We start from the raw sequence: 17,702 nt of genomic DNA on the forward strand, positions 1-17,702 counted from the left end.
GGTTCTTTCTCTTTTGTATATTTAAACATTACAGTTGTAATTAGATTGTAGAACTGAACCTGCCTTTAATCTTTGTGCCAGGCCAAACAAACAAGTTCTTTCTCACACTCCTAACCTGGCACGAGAATCACAAATGTAAGTAGACGCAAAGTAGACGCAGATGTAAGCTGTGCGCTGCCAATAGCATGCCTGCCCTTTCCACAAACTGTCTCAGAGGACAGCCATTGATTTCCTAGTTATTATGAACATGAAATTATTGAATGACAGATGATAGAGTGTTAGGTCCTACAAGTATTTTCCCAAATGGGTTATCTAGCCAGGGTTGCCATGGTAACTCTGCTATTTGACAGACCTTCCCACAAAGAACCCTTTGCTCAGAATTCAGCATCAAATAGCTCTCCGCTTACTACAGGCTCCTGTTATATCACAGAACTTAGAAGCTTTCATATAAAGAAAAGAAGGGTTTTCTTGCTGGGTGAGTCCACTCTGGTCCAAAGTACTAACCTAAAACCAAGCTGAGATATTTTAGCTCAGTTTTTTTTTCCCAAGTGGATGAGGACTTTGCCAAGGGCTGGACACTGTACCATTAACAAAGGCAGTGTTAATTAATAGAAGATAAATTAATGGTTCTGAGAATACAGGGTCCATGGGGAATATAAGTTCTGCATCACAACACACAACTCATTAGGAGGAACGAGGCTCACAAATCAGGCAGTTTTGCATCATCTAAAGGTTGTAGCATTTCTTGTCAGTGCAATATTCACACTGTGAAGACAGAGTAGGGGTTGCATTTTTCTCTTTTATTTTTTTGTTGTCACACATACAGAAAATAAAATAAAATAACACTTTCAGATGAAAATAGTCTTTCTAAATAAAATATTTTAAAAGGTAATTTTTCTAGTTGACGTGTCTCTTCTTAACTTTTGGCTTTACACTCGGCATTTTGGCCATGAGAGGTTTACATGCTGGTATTTTTAAGATGAGTTACCCGGGGTGAGTGTAAAACCATAATTTCATATCAAAACAACTAATTAAGGACATCATAATAGCTTGGTCAAGATGAAGGGAGCTATCCTGCTGCCACAAGTAAACTTTGATTTTTTTCTTTTCAACTGCTCCATTTCCTCATTTTCTTTTCTTCTTGCTAAATATAACTTTGCTCTCAAAAGACATTCTGGAAATGCAGAGCTTTAGTATTCTTACTCAAGAATACTTTGTTAGACTTATCTAACACTTGTATTTTAGTTTTTCTGAAGAATGTATCATCACTCAAAGGGAACAGCAGTTAGATTGAATTTTACATCCATTCAATGTTTTATAGGTGAAATTCCACAGGAATGGATACCAAAGATCACATTCTTCACATGTAGTAGCAACTCATCTTCAAGTTCCTATCCAAATTCTCCAGAGATGCCCAACACTGGTTTTATGACATTTTATAATCTTAAGGAGAGAGATCCAAAACAAAATTAATTTTAATTCATCTTAAGCTAAGAAAAAATGCCACATTCAACATTTTTTTCTTATATGGAGGAAACTCAAGCAAGTAATGATAGTATGTCATGTTTCTGATCATTTTGTACTAATTAGTTTTAATCAAATTTATTAATCTACAGTAGAGATTTAAAATAAAATAGAAGTCTAAATAAACCACAGTTTAGGCAGAGTGTTTGCTATTACAAATTTCAATTAACCTGAATCACAGGAAATTCAATTTTACATTTGTACATGCTGATAACAAACAAATCTCTCTCTCTACAGATTTCTACTCAGAGCTCCAAACCAACATAGCCAATAGTCTACTGGGTATTTCTATTGGGATTTCTACTGGGATGACCAAAAAGACACTTCAAATTTAATATGTTCCATCTTGAACTCATTGAATTAATTGAATTTCTCTTCCTTGACCTTACCATTTCCCCATACCAATAGCTGTCTTCTATACTACAAAACGGTAGGTTTATAATATGATGACTATTGTATTTTGTTGCATTTTATTTGCTTTGGTTTATCTGAAAATTGTGAAAACTCTCAGAAGATGGAGAAAACAGAGTTTTTCTATGTGTAGAGCTGGTGGGGTTTGGGCTGGTACATGAATATGTCAAAGAGGTTAGATCCTGGCCTTTCACAGTATGCAATCAATAGATTTCTCCCAAGATTGAAAAACCAATGTGCAGCAATATAAGCAAAGTATTTAGGAACATGGAGGAAATATCAGAAGAAATATGTAGAGGTCTGGGATGTGGGGATGAGATGGACCATGGGACTCCTCTTTTTCACTACAAACCTTGTCATATATTTCAGTTTTTTAGCCATAAACGTGTACTTTGAAAGAAATAAAACCCATCTTTTTTAAACCTAAAAAAAAGGTAACACCATTCATCCAACTGCCCATCCTAGAACTGGGGTGTCATCTGTGTTACCTCTCCTTGCCTCACTCTCTACATTCAATCAGTTACCAAGTGCTATTCATACCATCGAATTAAAATCTCTCATATTGCTCAATTCTTCTATCCTAGTCCAGGGCCTTCATGATCTTTCCTAGATCATGGTAGATCATGATAGACTCAGTCTCACTGTCCAATACAGACTCTATAAGGCAACCAAATTAATCTTTATAAAGCATAAATCTGGTCAGGTCATCACTTCTCTGCTTTAAACATTCTAATGCTTCTCCATTGCCTTCAAGACACAGTTTAATCATCTTAAACAGCATGCAAGACCCTTCACGATCCAAACTTCACTAACATTTCAGTCTTATTCTTGGTCACTTCAGGATGTATTTTCTCTTAACTCTGGTAAGATTGAACTTTTTTTTTTGTGGCAAATCATATATTTGACAAGGTCTAGTATCTAGAATATATAAAGGGCTCTTACAACTCAACAACAAAAAGATAAAACAACTCAACTTAAAAGGGCAAAGGACTGGAATAGATATTTCTCCAAAGTAGACATATGAGTGGCCAATTGAACTATTTTTTTAGGTTCCGAATTAGTACATGAGTTCTTTTGCCTCCAAGTCTTTTCATGTATTGTTTTCTTTGTGGTGTAGGATATTTTAAAATATCAAAATATTCTTTGCATACTCAAGAGTTTGCATACTCTTGAGTTCTTTGCATACTCAACCCCTTGTACCTCTTTGTTGTCCCCACCTTTCAATTAATGTGGATAACTTCCTTTTTTTATTCTAAGAAGGAATGATAGAGTAGTAGGTCAAAAAGTTGAAAAAAAATTAAAGAATACATTCTTGGCATTTAAGTTTCAAAAGTTTAATCTTGGGGATGTGACAGACAGTAAACAGGGGGGAAAAATCATAAACTAGACAATGTATTTTAAGAGAATTCTTTGAAGAGCAGCAGAGAAGTAAATGAAAGAGAGCTACACCTAAAATTGTCCATCACATTGAATGAGGATATTAGGAACGATGACTCACTTAAACTGTCAACTGAAAACCAGGTCAGAATGAGGAGTGCTCAGCAGATAATAGGTAGATAGAAGAACACATGGAAGATCAGATCCGATACCATTTTCTTTTTTTCAGTTTTATTGAAATATAATTGACAAATAAAATTGTAAGATATTTAAAGTGTACCTGATGATTTAAATATGTACACATTAGTAAAGGATTTCCCCAAGTTAATTAACACTTCTATCACCTCACATATTTACCATTTAAAAATCTTCTTTGGTGAGAACATTTAAGTTTTACTCTCTTAACAAATTTCAATTAAATATTACAAACCATAGTCACCATGTTATACATTAGATCCTGAAACCTTATTCATCTTAGAGCTTAAAGTTTGTACTCTTTTACCAAATTCTTTCTATTTCCCTCACCCCTCCCTCCCCCATCCCCTGGCAACTGTTTTGCTACTTTCTGTTTCTATGAGCTGGATTTTGTTTTTAGATTCCACGTGTAAGTAAGTGATACCATGCATTATTTATCTTTTTCTGTCTGGCTTATTTCAGTTAGCATAATGCCCTCCAGGTTCATCCATATTGTGGCAAATGAAAGGATTTCCTTCTTTTTAAAGGCTGAATAATATCCCTGTGTGTGTATATCTATCTATCTATCTATCTATCTGTCTGTCTATCTAGCTATCTAATCTATCTCACATTTTCTTGACCCATTCATCCATTGATGGACACTTAGGTTGTTTTCATACCTTGGCTATTGTGAATAATGCTGTAATGGGCAAAGATAAGTAATACATAAGATACTGACCCTGCCCTCAAAGGGCTTAGTATTTTCTGTTAATATTTTTCTTATACAAAATAGAAAATAATCTTTTCATCTCTGATTAATCCCTGGTGATCAAAATCATCGACAATTCTGATTTTTGAGAGAGTATTAGTGCTCAATAAATTCAAATACTTTTGATGCTCCAGGGTGAGAGGAATGGGAAGAAGTTAGGACTGTAGTAATAAGGGAGGGGCCCATCCACTGGGCATAAGACTTATATACTGACCTCAAGGGGTGCAGAGAATTTTTTACATGAGAGAGAAAGGAGGAATAGGCCCCATAGTTGAAGGACACAAAATGTGCAAGGGCCCTGAGGAATTTAAGGTTTCAAAAAGTGAAGAGGGTGGACTGTTTCTGGCTGAAGCATAGTTTGGGGAGAACTTCAGGAGATTACATTTAAGATGAAAATCAGAGACAGAGTCATTTTGTGATAGCCTATAGACTTTGGACTTCATCTTGCAGATAATGCAGTTGGTATCAAGGAAAGTAGCATGCTTGGGTCTATGCTGGCAAGGAGAAATTCTTGCCGTACTGAAGAGACTGGAGGACATAATCCATAAAGAGGCTATTAGAACAAGCTAGATAAGGTATGAGGAGAGCTTGCCTAACAGTGGGGAGTGGGAGTGGCAAAGAGGGGATGGATTTAAGAAGCCTTGTGAAGGCAACAATCTGTCTCAGTAAAGAAAGCTGAGTCAAGGGAGAAAGAAGCTGAGGGACAGTCTGAGATTTCTGATGGGATGACTAATGGACAGTGAATGCAGGTAAAGAAAGCATTTTGTAAGTTACACATGAATAATAAAACTAATCAGTTTAGCACATGGCACAGTATAAGGGCAAGTTAAAGAAACAATTGAAACGTGTTTATTACAGATGTTAGAGAAACTGATGTTATTACCACGAGCTACTGGAGAGAAGATTTCCATTTCAAACAGCTTCCCTTAGTTCTCATAGACATTCATGAAATGTTTCCTGAATAAGGGAAATTGTATATTTATTTGTTTGGCTATAAGCATGCAAAGTGCTAAGTTGATGACAATCTATGGCTTCATGGACATTTTAAATTTATCTAGCAAGCAGATCCAAGTAATCATAAGGACAAACTTTTATCATTTACATAGAAAATCTGAATTGCCAGTAAGTGGATTTTTGCTACACCCAAAGCACGTTATGGCTAGCTACCTTTTTCAAATGTACACATTTAAGTCCTTAGGAAGAATTTTTTTAAATGCTTATATCCTAAATAAATGTGAAAGCCAACTCTACTATAGAATCCAGAATCTCAAAAATACAATAAAAAAGAAGCCTAATTACAGTCAGGTTTAGATCTACCTCAAAAATACAAAAGATATAGATGCAAATAAATCAAAGAAGGCATAATTTTAACCAAGAAGCTATATTTCTTCAGAACTATTTTAGCTTCTTGGACAGTTTTATTAAAAAATCGTTTTATACTACTTGTAAAGCAGCATCTGTTCCTAAAGACACTTTTATAGAACAGGTCTTAATGAAATTATTTTTCAGTGAGGATTAGTTTAGATTTCACTGTAAGAAAGGATAAAATGATGCACTAAGGAAGTTTTATGAAGTTATCTTCCCCTGGCTATACCCCTCCCTCACCCCCCATCTCTACCTCTGGTTGAAAGCTGTAAGCATTTTAGGGCTGTGTGACAGTCCCAGAACAAAACAGAACATATAATAATATATTTTCAAACAGAAAAAAAAAAAACTAAAAAAACCCATGAGGTCTTAATTTCTAAAGTATGCCTTCTGCCCAGAGTGCACCCTTGACAGTGCCTCGAATGTGTTGCAAATCACTTAAGGCCAATTATTCAGATTTAGATGAATCTGAAGGCTCATCAGAAGAGTGTTAGTCAACTATTTCACATGAAGGCCAATTACATGTTTTCTATATCATTCCCTGACTACCCACTAGAATTTTGCTGATATTAGCCTATCCAAAATGCCTTTCTGGGACTTAGGTACCAACAGTGTCTATTACAAAATTCATCTATGGTTTCTGTCAGATTTAAGTTAAATGCACAACAGGGGGAAAAATAGCTGCCAGAAAACAGCAGATTCAGTAGATATAGAAACAAAGAGAATGTATCTGTGTATTGTTCTCAGAGTCTTGCAACCAGAACCTGAGTTATCTGATAACAGCTTCATAACTGAAGGCTGCTCCAATATCCCTTTAGAGAAGTTGCACAATAGCTCCAGTTTAAAAGAGAATGCTATTTTACATATGAAGCTGGCACGGGGGTCCAGGACCTTCTATTCCTCTGCCCTGTCTCGCCTCCTCCTCTTTGCCGGGTCCTTTGTAGGATGCACGGAATTTGCATTTTTAGGCTGAGGGAGCTGAAGCATCTATCCAAACAGGAATAAATGGATTTTACCCTAAAACTGAAAGGCCCACGGAACAATTAAGAAAGGAATGCAAGGGGGAAATTATTGCTTTTTTTCCTCTTCTGTTGATATTAATATCGTACATCACCATGGGTTGGAATAATTTTAAAACCTACAGATCTGTAAAAATTTAAGTGTATAGCATTGAAAAAAAACAGGAAGATGACTGTCAAAAGTTAGTAAAATAGGCAGAAGAAATAAGAAACAGGATAAAGGGACACAATTTACCATTTGAATTTTGATATTCTTTTATCATTCTTATGTGAGCCTACGTTTTTACATTACAACATCTGTTAACAGTAATTTTTTTTTTAATGACGATAGTTTTTTCTTTCTTCTTTTTACATACCTTGGTCAGTTTTATTTTTGACAATCAAAAAGCATTATTTGTGTACTAAAAACAATTCATAAATTTTAACGGATCAAATAAAATATCAGTATTCTTGTATATACTGATATATATTATATATATATTACATAACATTATATATACTATATATAATACTATTGTAGTAGATATATTATATATACTAGTACATATAATAAACACTTTATTTTTGCACCTTTCTTGTTTTCTACTTTTTCCTAAGACCCAATGACTCAAATCCTTAAACATAATGCAAATAAGGAAAAATACTGAAAGAGCTTGTCTTTGCAACTGCTTGTTTTATAGCTGAGAATGTTTTATGGATACATTTGTGCAGACGAGATGAAAATAGTCTCTTTGAGTTTAACCTAATAAAATTACCTTAGAATTAGGACAGTAAAGGAAGATTCTCAAACTAGTTAAGTCAACTTTCATGCAACCAAAAAATACTTACTGAGTACCTTATGTGTCAGACACTCTTGTAATTTCTGGAATAAATACTTTCATATTGTAATTTATTTGTATGAAATAAATGGGGAGAAAACTCTATATCTTTGAATTTCTAACCCCCTGGGAAATTGACTAGGCTTCAATTTCAATATAAATTAAACTAGTATATAACATTTGATATTTGACAAAAGCACAAAAAGTTTACTAACTGGAAGTTATACAAAAGTTATAGTTTATGGCATTTGTAAGTCATTATAATTCTTGATTCAAATTAGAACAGCTCAAGACATCATGCATCTTTTTGTTATGATTTGATCTGTTCATTTCTTCACATGGTGGTCTAAGATTTTCTTAGAAAAGGAACAACAGATCTAGGTTCTTCTTATTTCTCTCCTTTTACTTCCTTCCCAAATTTGAACTAGTTATTTTTCTCCAATCACTGACTTCACATATTCTTTGTCCCACTATCCCACCCTTTATGACACCTTCAGCAAATCCTGTAGTTTCCCAGTCACCTTCTGTTATTAAAAGTTCTATCTAACCTAATTTAAATCTCTAGTCTCATGACTGCTTAACTCACTCTTTCTCAATGCCAGCCAGACTTGAGACCTGGGGCGACCTGGTTTGGGAAGCAAAGGGGTTTCACCAACATGGGTATATTTTAAAATTCAGTGTCATGTTAAGAACAGAGGAGTAATAGTGTTGATAATAAAAACCAAAATTCAGAGATCATATCTTATGTACCAGGTACTTTGCTAGAAGCATTATATTTATACCTCCACTCTTTACATCATCTCTGAGGCACAGACATGGTTAATAACATGCCCAAGGTCACCCAGCTAGTTGGCAGCTGAGTTAGGATTTGAATTTGAGTATTCATGGCTCTAAAGCTTGTGTTTTTTTTTACCATATACCTCTTTTCTCTAAGTGGCCATTTTGTGTACCTTTTACCATAAGATACAGTCCAAAGGGGCAGAATAACTTATATTCATGTAATAAAGGAGTAAAAAGAGAATATAAGTGCCTTATAAAATAAACTACCACTTTTTAATAATAATCAAAATTCTGTAAGGGTATAGAGATCAATATATAATAGCACAATTTTAAAATGTCCATCAGCTAGAGTTATTTTGGTTTTTAAGAGCGGCAGTAACCTGGAAAACAAAATGAGGGTTCTTCAAGTTTCTCTGGCACTTTCTCAAAACTGAATCTATTAAAAAATACTGAATTCTAAAATAATTAAACACAGCATTTTTCCCCCAGCTTGACTTGTCAATCCTATTAGACCAAAGTCTAATTAAGAGCAGAAAAGTGGTTATTTTATCTGCCAAATGAAAATAATTTAGTGCAAGTTAATAAGGGTTGGCTTATTACTGATTGGCCATTTTGATTCCAGCTTGTTATAATAGCAGAAATTGCTTTCAAAAGATATACTCATTTTGCCAGTCATTTGTAAGCATGGAACAAAGAAAAAATCCTTTGTTGTGCCTATTTTGGGATTGAAAATAGGATGAAGATACAGTAGAGTACAAAGCTAAACACACCCTTAGAAATCACAACTCTATCTAAGGTGAAGGAAGAAGAAAGATAATAAAGTGATTCTAATATTTCATGAGTGTGTTATTTTACCACAAAGTCATTCAATTAACGAAATCAAATATGAGAGTGATTTAAAAGTAGAACTTGCCAAAAAAAAGTACTTTAAAACAAGCATTTATTGCTTACTAGTAGAATGTATATACCTGCCAAATTACACATGCCACTTTAAAACTGCCTCACATGAGCAAAAGAGTAAAAACTAATTATCATAAAAACTGTATTTGTGCAGTTTTTATTTATATTACACTGTAATGATTTCTAATTAGTATGTTTCATAAAATAACATTAGTAAGACTGACCCTACAACTTACCCTCAATTACCTGACTTTCTCACTGAGCACTCTATTTTGTAACTTTCTTAAAATATGTCCTAGATTCTCTAGGATAGCATATGAATAGACAATGGAAAATGCCACGGACATAAAGAACTTTTTCATTTACTTACAAAGGCGAGCTGGGAAGTAGATCTTCCCCAGGACAGCTTTCTGATGACACTGCAGCCCTGCCAACTCCATGACTGTAACCTCACAAGAGACTTTGGGCCAGAAAACAGCCAGCTATGTTGCTTCTGAATTCTTGACCCACAAAGACTATAAGATAATAAATGTTTGTTGTTTTTAACTGGTAAGATTTGGGGTTTTTTAAAATAAATTTATTTATTTTATTTATTTATTTTTGGCTGTGTTGGGTCTTCATTGCTGCGCATGAGCTTTCTCTAGTTGCGGCGAGCAGAGGCTACTCTTCGTTGTGGTGCACGTGCTTCTCATTGCGGTGGCTTCTCTTGTTGCGGAGCATGGGCTCTAGGCACGTGGGCTTCAGTAGTTGTGGTGCGTGGGCTTCAGCAGTTGTAGCACACGGGCTTACTTGTTCCACGGCATGTGGGATCTTCCCAGACATAGGGCTCGAACCCGTGTCCCCTGCACTGGCAGGCAGATTCTCAACCACTGCGCCACCAGGGAAGTCCCTAGATTTGGGGTTTTTTACATAACAATAGAAAACTAATACAGATTTTGGTGCCTGGAGGTGGAGTGCTGCCATGAAAAGCAAACTCAAATGTGGAGGCAGCACTGAGACCATGCAGTGAACTTTTAGGAGTGTGCTAGTAAGAGCCTAAAGTGCCTTAAAAAAACTGTCTCGTGGTCTTTGATAGGACTGTAGGGGAGGATTTGCAGCAAAGTGAAGTAAATGTTACTGGAAATTGGAGAAAAGGAGATCCTTGTTATGTAGTGGCAGTAAAGTGTAGCAACCTTGTTACCTTCAGTAGCTTGGAAATAAATGAATTATCTAATAAACTGAGTGGTCTAGTAAAAGGCATGTCCAAGCAAAGTGTGAAAGTTGCTTTCTGGTTTCTTATTCCTGCTTAAATTGCAAAAGTATAAAGATGAACTAAAGGAAGGACTGTTAAAAGGAGATGGGAATTGATAGTTTTGAGAATTCTTACCATTTCCATATGGCACATGATACTAAAATTAAGAGAAGGCTTCTGAGAAAAGATGAAATCCAGGGTACTGCCAAGAAAACCTGGTCCAAAGATGAAGCAAAGGCTATCCCTGTGAGATATTGCCTCAATGTACTATTCAGTCAAGCAAAAGGCCTCTAAAGAGAGCAGGGATGTGCCCACTCTTCCAACTAAACAAGACTTCTAGAAAGATTAAGGGTGTAGTGTTGTTCCTCAGTGTTCACAAAGTAGAGGAGGGTTTATCTCAAAGATAATTTTGAGTGTAGCCTTTGTCTAACAGAGTAGACACCAGTAAGATTCATGAAGTTTTGAAATAATTATATATTTGGATACATCATCAGCTTAGACTGAAAGGGACAGAGAGATAGCACAAAATGGAATATGACTTTTTGACCTCCAAAGTTCTGCTTGCTGGAATCAGGCAAAGAAAACTACTCAGCTGCAGCCATGTACTAACTTGCATGAAAAATGAAGGATGACTGAGAGCCCGAAAGTGGAGCTGAGAGCTATGAAGACTCATTCCCAGACCTTGAGACCTAATCAAGGAACTTTGGAGTTGCTATGGACCAGCGACTCCTTTATGTCTCCCATTTCCCCCATTTTTTGAACCGGAATGTCTATATCAGTTACCTAATACCTGTGATACTATTGTATTTTGGATGTGTGGGGAGCAGATAACTTGCCTCTTTAGTTTCATAGATCTACATATTAAGAGGAACTGTACTCAAGAAACTTTGTTTAAGATCCATAGTGGAGGAGATTCATCCATACCTAGACTTGATTTAGATGATGAGATTCTGGATTTAGAGCTGATGCTTTGAAGCACTTGGGGGGCCTTGGGAGAAGTGAGTGTATTTTGCTTGTGGGTGCAATGTGAATAAATTTACATCCAGAAAGTGGACTGTGGTGGTTACGCACATTTCTTGATACTCCTCCCTTCAAGAGGTGGAGTGTATTATACCTCCCCTTGGGTGTGGGCCGAATTTACTAATTCACTTCTAATGGGTAGAATATGGCAGAACTGATGCTATGCTACTCTTAAATTAGGTCACAAAAGACCATAGTTTCTGGTTTGGGTGCATCTCCCTCTCTCTCTCTCTCTCTCTCTCTCTCTCTCTCTCTCCCTCTATATATATATATATATATATATATATATATATATCTTTCAGATCACTTGCTCTGGGGGAAGTCAGCTGCCACGTCATGAAGTCACTCAGGCAACCTGTAGTGAAGCCCATTGGTAAGGAAGTGAAGTGCTTGGTCATCAGTCAGTGCCAACAACCATGTGAGTGACATTGGAAGCAAAATCTCCCCAGTTGAGCCCTCAGGTGAGACTGCAGCTTTGGCCAACAGCTTGGCTGCAATCTCAAGAGACCCCAAACCAGAATCAGGCAGCTAAAATGCTGCCAGATTCCTGACCTACAGAAACAGTGAGAAGATAATACTTGTCGTTTTAAGCTGCTACTTTTTGGAGAAATTTGTTGTTTAATAATAATAATAACACTAAAACAATACACTGTTCTTAGAAGGCGGAGACAGTATATTCAGGGATTTCTGAGTCAAAATTATATAAAGTCTTACAGCTTCCACTTATTCCTCTCAGAAGGCTCACTCTTGGAACACTGTCTTTGGGAGTCTCCTGATCTGCTTCATAAGAAATGTGACTGCCCTAAAACTGTCACTGTAAAGATGCCACATGTAGGTGCCTGTTTATCAGTCCTAGTTGAGCCCAGCCACAAGACCACCCCCGCTAAGGCACCAGACACGGGAGTGAAGTGGTCTTAGTTCCTCCAGATCAGCCCATCTTCCAGCCAAATATCACTACATAATCTTAACCCAATAGAAAGAGAACATTCACTCTTCAGGCCTTGCCTGAATTCTTAGCCCAACAAAGTCATGACATATAATAAAATGGTTGCTGTGGTAAGCCACTAAGTTTGGAGGACTTACTATATAACTACCTCTATAGTTACCATTTCTATTCTAGGATAAGCATTCGGTTACACAGTGACACAGAATCAGAAAAGCCACCATTTCCATACCAGAAGAGTTCCAAACACTTTGCTGAGCTCCTAGACCCTTGGAAGCCCACTTTCCTTTTTTAATTAGGAGTAGGCATCCCACTATTCAGTTTTCCAAATATGTAATACTTACTACAACTAATTGGGTTACACCATAGTTACAAATAGCCATGACAATGAAGTAAGCCTTTTAAATAAATCTAATATGTTCATGCATTTACCCAACAAACAATTATTAGCCTCAGACCAATTATAGTGTTGAAAAGAAAATAATTGTTACATAACCATTACTTGTGCTAGGTGTTGTATACAACTACAAGAATCTAACATGATTTAAAAAGAGGGGAGAGTGCTACTTACTATATGGTAAATCCTATCAATTAAGATAAGCACTCAGTGAAGGAACCAAAGAGAGGAGCTGAAAGGATTTAGTAGAATAGAGAGTGTTTTCATTCCACAGTTACTGGTGGTAAGGAGACCACTATCCTAGTATTATCACAGTAAATACACGATACCCAGGGCACTGCAGGCACTCAATACATCTGAATGAATTTTGAATGAATGCATATAGCACATGCTAGTAGAATTCAGTGACTAAGTGTATTGCCTTGATTCTTGTTTACAGGCTAACTCTAAAGTTAGATAAAGGGATTTTTTTTACACAATCCGGGCTACCTCATCTTGTGGTTTGGTGGTAAAGCCACAGCTAATAGTAAACTGTTATTTTGCAATTCCTGTAGCTCCATTAGGAATCTTGCTGAAAGAAATGGCTGGTAAAGGATAAGGCTCCAGTGTTCCTGGATTTTCTGACCATACGCCATTAATCTTACAACTATTCAATCGGTGATAGATAGTTCTCTTTCTTGGTAACTTCTAAGATGATTAGGATTTACGTAAAGGGAGGGCATTCTGTAAGGAATAATGGTGTAAACATAGATCCAACAAGAGGAACACACAGAGAACATTTTGGGAATAAGGAGGCTTTAGGTACAATGCATTTCAAATAGCTTTTTGTGAACCATTGGCAAGCTGTGCCATCAAGTTAGTGTGAAATAACCAGTCTTTTAAATGAAATATTGAAGTAGAATAAAGTATCAAAGAGCATCACAGAAAATAGTAGGTCTCTTTTGAATAATATTTAAGTTGTGGGTGTATGCTATATCTCTGTGTATACTGAGTCCCAGTGAATAAGCTTTTCCTTCTCTGGGTCATGATCGAAGTAGTTTGAGAACCACTGTTCTAGGCGAACGTCAGCAGAAGGAACTGGGGGATCTGGAATTACGGAACCAAAGCTTTTATTCTACTCTTTAATCAAAGCAAATCCTTCAGGACATATTCATGATTTAATTCATCCCTAAGCATTAAATTCTCAAGAATTCTGATATCAGTACATTTTATACGGCCTAATTTTATTAAGAATCACAAAATACAGGTTTCTTTATTTTAGTGGATATAAGATCTATAACATCAAGCTATACTATAACTTTCCCAATTTTTTCAATTTTACATCTTCTCCCTAAAGCCCTGTGCTACTATAAAAGATGTAATATGATTTGAAACAAACATCACTCCAGGGCTTCCTCATCTTCATCACTTGTTGGTTTTTGACCTTGACACTTATTCAATTAGAAGTGACTCGCCCATCACGCACTCCTTTGCTAAAGTCAGCCTTTTCACACCAAGGATAAGGCTATTCAGTTAGTAAAGATTTTTCAATGAACCCAGGGCCAAAAAAAAAAAAAAATCTGACAATGTTAGAGCTTATAAACTAGTGATTGGGGGAGGGGTCCATTTCCCAGACGCTATCATTCCCCCAGTGTTATGACACTCAGTGAATTGATGTTATCAGGAGGGTCCACAAATAATCTGTAGGCAAATAAATTGCTTCAAAATGTCCCAGATTGTGAGGTTATTTAATCTGTTCCCTGACGTGTGTCTCAAGTACATAAGGTGGCTCAAGCCCTTCCCAGTTATTGTGTCAATTCTCCCTTGGTCTCAGAATACAGGTGAGCAAAATGTCCACATCACATACTGGCCATACCGTAAGCTGGGAGAGAGCAGGACTTGTTAAGATTGTCAAGTACCATTCACAAATTTATGCCTGTGGAGTTGTTCCCCCTGGAAGGGAACCAAATAACTCATGCTTTTTGAAAATTGCTTATGACAGCTTTTCAGTCTGCTTTAGGCTGGCTCTCCATGGTGATTTGTATTTTCATATACTGCTCATACATTAAAAAATTTACACCTGTCAGGTATTGACAGAGTGCCTCCATCCCTAACCATTTTCAGCGGGGGAATGCTTTGCTTCCAGACATTATCCAAATAAGTTTCTATCAAGAGTGAGGGTGACATAACAGGTGAAGTCATAAGAAATATGAAGCATATAAGTATGGAATTTTAATAAGAAACCAAGTCTTTGGACTTTTTGAAGGGATGGAAGTTGCAATAGTCCTAGGACATTTGAAATTGTACATCCAGTTATGGGCTGATAGTGGGGAGCAACCATAATTGTAGCTACAGTGTAGAACTTGCAAAGTTTGTTTTATTGTTCATGATGGAATCATATTACCTCTCTGCATCTGTGACTTATGTTTAGCATTAGAAAAAATAAGACTGTCCATGGTATCTTCTTCTTTTGTTTTAAAATAAATGACAATAAATACTATTGCCAAGCTGTTTGTGTCAGTTATTTGGTTTTACTCGCTTCTGAAATTGCTTACACCACAGGGGCTTGTAAATTTTCACCGACTCTAGACCACTGTTATATTATTCTTATCAAACAACCTCCTGGGAGATAAGAGTATCCCAAGTATCAAAGGGATAACGACATGTTACTTAGCCCAATTAGAAGGATGTGTGTGGTCTGAGCCCCATGAATCGTCAGTTTGGAAATATGAAAAAAGCTTTTCCTTTTTTGGCTCAGAAATTCTTACCAATCCTCAGGTTACCAGCCAAAAATATCTATTTTTCTTAGAGAGTGTAGGGCACGATTCTTTGACAGAGTGTACTTTTTATTTTTTAAATGCTGTAGGATCAATGTTATAATCTTGTCTGGCATCAAATAGGCACTATTGACTGACTGACTGAATGAATGAAGGAATCAATCAATCAATCAATCAATGTAAGATGCATAATGATGCTCTAAAGCAATCAGGTGTATGTTGCATGACAAGAACACTTATCAGGCAGGATTTTAGGTGCTTAGATATATCACATCACCTTTAGTCTTCCTGAAACTTTTGGAGTTGAGTGTTGCTATTACTTCTATTATTATTATTTCCCTTTTCTAGGTGAGAAAATTGAGTTTGATGTATGATTCTAATCCACTTTAGCAGTCCCTGTTCGCTTTACCTTTACTATAAACTATTTTAAGTGCTAAGGAAAAGCCCCTCAAGCCAAGAAATAAGGGTCAGCTGTTGTAATAAACAGTAGCTAGGCTGAGCCATCTTCAGAAGTAGCTAACTCCAAGAGCACAGGACAGAAGGGCCCCTCCAAGACTAATTTTACAAAGTTAGAAAAATAATTTTAACAACTTAAAATTATCCAGAACTATTAAATTCTCTCTGAAGACAGTATTAATTTCACCTATATTGAATCAAAAAATAGGAAGTCTCCAAAAGAAAGTTTTTGGCAGTGTTAAATCCAGCCTTGTTAAAGGGAGAAAAAAAACACTGTCAGGAGAAGGTTACTTCTGGGCTTAATAAAATTGTTTATTCTGGTGTGAGTGGCACAGGAAATGCTTACCATATCTTTCCACAGCTTGGAAAAAATATCCCTTAAAACTGTCGCTATGCTGAAACTGATATTAATAACTTAAAATTCTGATTCTTCCATCAACTTGAAACACTCTGTTTATTAAGGGACCCTCCCAGGAGGTACTTTGAGGACCGGAAATTGAGTACCCCATTTCATAAAAAGGCTTTTCCATGCAGCTCCAATACCCTTCAGAAAAAAAAGTAACATCTTGGTGAATGTATCAGTCTTTTTTAAAACTGAGCTAGCATTAATCAGCTCAATATACTCTAGGCAAAATTAAAATCTGAGGAGATATTTACCTATAATACAACACAACAAATATTATAATACAAACATGTACAAAGTAATAGCAAACACTGATAAAAGAGTGGTTAATCCATGTGAAAAGAGAAAATTTTATAGAGCAGGGATTATTTGAGCTGATCTTGAAGGAAGAGAGGGAGTTTTCCCAGATCCTTTTGGGCTCCAAAGTTTTCTGGAATGTATCTTTGCTAATCATGAAAACTCAGTGTGACTTGGTACTTATGAATGCATTCTCAACAGTCATAAATATTTCAGTTGGTGCTTTAATCATAAAATATAGAGTGTTTATTTCTATCAGCTAACTACTTTAAAATGCTCAGCATATTTTCAGAGCCCATTTTTCTGCCTTTTTCCCCTAGAGTGCCTCCACAGAACAGCTTTGCTGGAGTTATTGCCTTGGCAGAAGGGAGGAAAATTTCTGGAGTATCCACGTGGCAAAAGCTGAATAAATAGTGTGCTTCAAATTTCCAAGCTGGGTGCCAAAAGTCCTCATTTGGTGCTCTAAAGAGCAGAAGGGCACAGAAGGTTCTGTTTGATTGGCCTCACACATCTGAGGGTCTGAAGGCATAATCAGGCGCCTGAGGAGTCATATTTGAGGCTCAATGCATTACACTCAATGAGTTGTTACAAAATCACAACGTTAAAATGGAATTCACTTAGGTTGGACCTAAGTGAATAATTGTGCTCATTTACTTTCTTTCTGGGGGGAAACCCCAATGAGGAAAGATGAGAAGAAAAGGTTATGAATCACTTTTTTTTGTTTGTTTACAAAATGACAACCGATAAAACAAGAAGAGTTTCATTCAACGTCAGGATAAATGCATTTGTTAGCAAATGAACTGTGTACTTTTTAATATTCTTTAGTGTTTGCCTTTTCTTAACATGCTCTTGTGACATAAAGCTATAAATGAAGATATAAATTAAAAGCCCAGTTGTAGAAAAACATTGCTTGTATTAAAAAAAAAAAACACAGTATATTTACACCTAAATTCCCCCATCTTTTGGGCCAGGCTTCCAAAAAGGTGCCAAATAGTACAACAGAAAAAGTACACTTTTGAAAAGTAAAGAGACTGCTGATACTCCTTATGTGAACTTTACCAA

At 36.3% G+C, this 17,702-nt stretch overlaps 1 protein-coding gene across 1 annotated transcript in view; it reads right to left on the reverse strand.

Moving 5' to 3' along the window:
- Window positions 1-17,702, reverse strand: part of PDZRN4 (PDZ domain containing ring finger 4) — a 378,629-nt gene that overhangs the window by 177,952 nt on the left and 182,975 nt on the right. The gene's annotated exons all lie outside the window — the stretch shown is intronic.

This window comes from Eubalaena glacialis, chromosome 11 (assembly GCF_028564815.1).
Source record: "Eubalaena glacialis isolate mEubGla1 chromosome 11, mEubGla1.1.hap2.+ XY, whole genome shotgun sequence".
NCBI classification, from domain to species: Eukaryota; Metazoa; Chordata; class Mammalia; order Artiodactyla; family Balaenidae; genus Eubalaena; species Eubalaena glacialis.